This window comes from Microcaecilia unicolor, chromosome 9 (assembly GCF_901765095.1).
Source record: "Microcaecilia unicolor chromosome 9, aMicUni1.1, whole genome shotgun sequence".
In the NCBI taxonomy this organism is placed as follows: Eukaryota; Metazoa; Chordata; class Amphibia; order Gymnophiona; family Siphonopidae; genus Microcaecilia; species Microcaecilia unicolor.
Window position 1 is genome coordinate 118,205,493 of NC_044039.1, and position 6,019 is coordinate 118,211,511.

The following is a 6,019-nucleotide window of genomic DNA, read 5'->3' on the forward strand; positions in this document are numbered from 1 at the left end:
GCTCATGACTGTACAAAATGTGAAAATGAGCTACCGCATTTGAGTTACATACTTTAAGTCCCAGAGTTATTTACCAAAGGTCCTATTCTATGTAATGGGCCCTATTTACTAATAAAGGGCACTAATGTACTACTACTACTTATCATTTCTAAAGACTACTAGACGTGGTAGCAAACTACAATAAATCTAATCCTAAGGGGTTCTTTTACTAAGCTGCGGTAAAAGGGGGCCTTCGCTAGCATCAGTACAGCTTGTTGACGCACGCTGAGGCCCCCTTTTGCCGCAGCGCGTAAAAGGCTGTCTTTTTTCACAAAAAGAAATGGTCATACGGTAAGTGAACCACTTGCCACACGGCCATTTTGTGAGGGAGCACTTACCACCACCCACTGAGGTGGCGGTAAGGGCTCCTGCGCTAACCCAGCACTAACACCAGCGCTACAAAAACAGAAAATATTTTTGTAGCAATGGAAATGGCGCACGCTGGAAGTGAGAACTACTGCTGGGCTCCTGTGGTAGCCCGACAGTAGTTCTGGATTGGCAAACACCAACCCTTTAGTAAAAGGGCCCCTAAAGGAGCTATCTCCAAATTCTCTACATGAAAACAGTCTTCACGTACTTTCCAGCCACACGCTTTGCCCCGACTTTCACTGAAAATTCACATGTGCTTTCAGTTTCCATGCCAAGTACCTACAGATATTTGCCATCTGCTTTTTCTGCAGGTATGTTTTGTGGGGAAATAACAATTGTAGATCTGAGAATATAATCTAAGTGCATGCTTTCCTAGACATCCCACCCCAGGAACATTGTTTTGTCCACGTAAATCATTTTGATAATTTACCTCTAAATGTTAAAATGAATAGTACTTTGTAGTAAACCTCAATATGGCATTCAAGCATAACACTTGTCCAAAATGGAAGCAATACACACATTTTATAGAGAACATAAACATTTTGACAGCACAGTTTATACAGCCTAGAAAGTACCTGAGCACAGTGCTGTCCACAAGAAGCAATGATTCCTCTTGAAGATAACGAACAGAGGCAAAACCCGTTATCCAAGAGCAGAGAGAACAGTCTTACTTCTGACTTGGATTGGAAAGTCCAAAATTGATACACAAAGAGACTGCCTGAAGAACCAGTAACTGAAGAAATGAAAGCCTCTCATGCAGAGAACCTCTTACAGTTGTGAGCAGACCCACCCGGTGATAAAAATAAATTATCGGTGGGTGTGCAGGGGACATTCCTGAAGAGTTGAGATATTTACTCTATAAGGGAGACGCATGCTCAGCTGTGGCAGGGCTCCCTCCATCTGTCAGAGAAGCACTTGCCAGTCTACAGAGTCCTGATGACAGTGGAAAAAGTATTCAGCAGAGGAAGATAGTGAGCTGGTGTGGGTGATGAAGATTGACTTGGGGATATGCACACATAGGGTAAACAACCACATTAACAGGAGCTGAGGGAATGTTATGTACATGTACAGCTGCTGTCTTAGGCCTGAAGAAGAGTGCTGCCATCTAGTGAGAAAAGGTTCAGAAGTGACTGAATAAGAAGCCAAGACAATCACTTTAGGGGGAGATGCACAGAACTCTGGCACAAAAACACCAGCTGGAACACCGAGTCGGAATTACTGACCAATGCTCGACATTAACAGCATGCAAATTATATGCACACTGGTAGTGTTGCGCATTGGTCGAAAAAAGAGTCGTAACATTCCTGGAGCATGCCTACAAGAGCTGTGTGGTAGGCGCAGCTCTTGCGCGCATGTCCAGTGAACGGACACCACACATGGTAGAGGGATGGGATCAAAGTGAGCAGAAGCATGTTTTATTTTTACAACCACCTCAGGGAGAGGTCTGCTGTCCTCTCAGATATCTTACTGGCTAGTGGAGCAGAGAGGGCTATGACACCTTGCCCTAATGACTAAAACCTACCGACCTGCTCTGAAGCAGTCAGTAGGTTTTAGTTGTTAGGATGGGAGTTTTCTATTTGCAGCTTCTCTGAGCATTGCATAGAATCGCTAATGAGCTCATTTTAATACTAGTGAGCTCATTAGCATAGGACTTTCGGTCATTGTTTCGTACGTGGTAAAGAAGTGCCCAAAAGCCTCTGTGTATTAGCCACACAATAACATTTCATCTAGACTGGCTAAAACCAGTCCAAATGAAATGTTGCAAGCAGTTTGCTTAGAGCATCTGCCCCTTAGTAGTAGATTTTAAAAGCTATCTCTGATAACCAGATGAACAAAACTTAATCAGCCAGCAAGCCGTTTTTACACTGGTTCTAGCCAGTTTAGTGAGCACAGAGTTCAGAAAGACATGCAAAAAAGGGTTCTGTAAGCTTTTTACTTGTTATGGTAACAGCTAATGAAAATTGTATGCAAATTTATTATAATGAGCTAATTACTATTCAAATGTGCATTCTGAGTGATGCACAGAAAGGACCGCCTACCTTAACGATTAAATTTTTACTGGTAGTCGGGAGCTAACGGTACTGCTGTTTCCTTGCGATTACTGCTGAAATAGCAGCTGCTGGTTGGCTGAGAGCTGCACCATCTCTAGAGCCTGCTCCCACACTGCTCATCAAGCATGCATGCAGGCAGTCCTTCGCTCTCTCCTTCACCTCGCTCTCCCTTGCTTCCCTCCCTGCCTGTACTGTTGCCGAGGGTCTGGCGGCAATAAAAAAAAAAGTTTGAAAATATAAAAAAGCTACCCATTGCTTTCATACACTCAGATAATGCATGCATGAAAGACGTCTGTAGCATGCGCAGAGCAGCCACGCATAGTGATTGGCTGCTCTGCGCATGCTCGGATGACCAGTTGGCTTCCCCCCCCCCCCCCCCCCCCGCTGAACTGCTGTCTTTGCGAGCAGCTCATTTGCATGCTGATTCTTTTGACCATCTCTTGTCTTGCTATTTCCAACTTGGTAATTTTTGCAGAAGTGGAAATAGCAATTGGTGCTTTACTGCATCCGGCCCTGAGTCTGGGTTAGAGATGAGTGCTGCAGGTTTCCACGAGAAAGATCAGGGGTGTAAGGGAACTTTAGTTTTATTTTGTTGCTGCTGTTTTCTACATTTTCATTACAGAAACAATGGGGCCAATCTTCAGCCGTCGGCAGTGAGCATTTTGCTCACCGCTGATGGGGTTATTTCCAGATATTCAAAGCTGGGACCTGTACGGGCTTCGGCTTTCAAAAATCCAGTTAATTTTTAAGCTGGCTAACACATAGCTGCTTAAGTTGATATTCATCCTTAAGCGGCCAAGAGTTACTGCATAAAAATAGGACAAACATTTATGGGGTTCCATTTATGCACTAACCCTGGCCACTAAAGTGCTAAATATCAGCACTTAAGCGGCCAAGTGCTGACTCCGCCCCCAAGGTAGCTGGCTTTGTGTTTGGCGCGAACTGAGATATTCCAGCGGCCCTTAGCTGGTTAAGTGCTGAATATTAGTGGGTAGTCCCGACCAAGTGATTTAACGGGTCAGCAACCAGCTAAATCATTTTTAATATCGGGCAGAATATTAAGCGTGTGCATTCTTTCAGAAAGAACATGCACTCTTTCAGAAAACGTGCACACTTTTCCAAATGTGTATTCTTCTGAAAGAGTATGCACCAGATTTTGCACTATTTGTCGAGTGCACTTTTTCCAAGAGTATACACATGTGCCCACTGTTTGTGTACACACAATGGTTAATGCATGAGCAGACTATCAGGAACAAGTGCACCCAAATTCTCAAGTAGCTGCAAATGCCCACAGCACTATAACCCACTGAAAGCCACTTCTGACTGGAGACCCAAGGAGGAAAAAGCTATATCTAAGAGAAGAGTGTTCCTGTCTCATGAAATGGAGATATAAAATGGGAGCTATTTGTTCTCCTCCCCTGGAAGCAAATGGTATAAAAGCTTAAGAAAAACATACAAAAAAATGTACCTCTTGACTGGGAGGCGAAGGTGCACTTGGGAGACAGATCCTTTCTGCTTCAGCACTGGGTGGCCTCAGAACTAAATTAAGAATGCACCTGAGTCACAGATCCCACTCATATTCTGATCTCCTTTTTCCCAGCAGCTGGAACCTGGGTGATTTCTCCTTTCTGCACTGGGATCCTCCAATATTGGATACCCAGGCTGGTCCTAGTTTCCCAGATTCCCTTGGATCTCCTACGATTTCAGCTTGTAGTTCAAGCCTGGCTGGCTTGTGGGTTGATTGCAATCTTACAGCTGGTGGCCTAGCTGGCCATCTAGATGTAGCACATGAGGCGGGGGGGGGGGGGGGGAGGGTATCCATAGCCACTCCTGCGCCCTAGCTGCCTATGCCCAGGCTCCTTTATACATCCCTCCACAATGAGAGAGTATCCTAACAGTTAGAGCAGCAAGCTGTGACCAAGGAAGCCTGGTTGAAACCCCACTGTGACTCATGATCTTGAGCACATTGTTTCAGGTATAAACGTTAAGATGACAGAGATGCCAAGTGACATGTATTTGGCATATGACACACACTGGGCTGAGTATACACACTCAACATGTCAAGTACCCCTCTTCACACATTATCAGAGAAGGTCCTGAGGTCCAGCATCTCACTGTCTCTGCTCTCCTGCCCTCGATCCTGCATGTCCAACATCTCTCTCTTCTTCCCCCCCTCCACCCTAGGTCCACTATCTTTATCGCTCCCTTCCCTCACTCTGAGCCCAACACACCTCCTTCTCTTTTCTCCACTTCCCTCCCTCCCAGCATCCAGTCCAGCATCGCTCCCTCCCTTTTACCCTGCCCACGGTTCTCTCAATGCCTTTCCTCCTGCATTGTGCCCACAGGTTCTCCCTCAATTCCCCCCACCCCTGCCTGGTGCCCACAGTTCTCTCAATCCCTCCCCCCGCATGATGCCTGTGGTTTTCTCAATTCCCCTCTCCATTCGATGTAACTTTTAAACATCATGCTGCTCACCTTCTGCCTCTCCCCACCCCACTGTGCATGGTCCAACATCACTACCTCCCCACGGCTCTGGCTGTCCCTCATCACTCATGCTTGTGGCTTTCACTCCCTGCATCTCCCACCCACCTGCCTACAGCTCTGGCTCTCCCTCTCCACACCTGCACCCACCTGGGGCAGGCTGGATCAGAGGGAAAGGCCTGTGCAGGCCGCAGGCAGCCTATGAGCACGGCTAAAGCTGGCCTACAGGTCCGAAGACTTCTGTTTAGAAAGATACATCGAGAGGTGTGGGGAGGGAGAGTGAGAGCCATGGGCAGGTTCAGGCGGGAGCGATGCCGGACCATGTACCATGGGGTAAGCAAGGGCAGGAGGCAGAAGGTCAACAGCATGCAATAAATTATTAATCATGATTACATTGTTTAATTGTGATTAATAATTGTGTTAATTGCTGCATTAACCGCTAATAACGTGCAGCCCTAATCATATTCAGTACAAAAAGAAACATTTCTATTTTTATTTCTCCAGTGTTGCAGTAATGCTAAGTTTGACTTCTTGGGGTCCCCAATTCAATTGTTACCTTCATATTTCTATTTGTAAACAGTGATCCCTTGTTCAGTATTTGATAGTCTGTCTGTATTGTGCATGTGACTGAGTTGTGGTATTCTATTCACATGCAATTTCTGTGTAGTGAGCAGTAGCAGTTTCACTGGTTCTGTTTTATCTGTAAAGTAACATAAAAGAACACACTTTCTTTGCAGTCTGCATAATTTTATGTGCTAATTTTATAAAAGACCTTTTCTGTGCAAGAAAATAAAATCCCTTCATATGATTACTCCTATGTAGGGGTAGGCAAGCAAGGAAACAGCTTCAGTGTCAGCCTGGAGATGGAGTCAACAACAATCCTAGCAGAGCATGTGGAAATTTTGTCCAGCAACTACCCTGAATACTGGGACACCAGGAAAGTGGAAGATGAATTTACAAGTCTTTTATTGTAGAGAGTAGGTAAAAGGATGCCTGACACAGCCATGGCTGCTTCAGGGGCAATATTAAACCTCAAGGAGATATCTTCTCACTTTCCCCATGGTAGAAGAACTAAGGTG

The 6,019-nt window shown here is 45.4% G+C and overlaps 1 protein-coding gene across 1 annotated transcript in view; it reads right to left on the reverse strand.

The window, feature by feature from the left end:
* Nucleotides 1–1,318, reverse strand: part of SPTB (spectrin beta, erythrocytic) — a 239,980-nt gene extending 238,662 nt beyond the window's left edge. Inside the window, exon 1 of the mRNA XM_030214005.1 lies at nucleotides 984–1,318. The gene's annotated coding sequence lies outside the window, so the exon portion shown is untranslated. The remainder of the gene's footprint in view (nucleotides 1–983) is intronic.
* Between the last annotated feature and the right edge of the window lie 4,701 nt (nucleotides 1,319–6,019).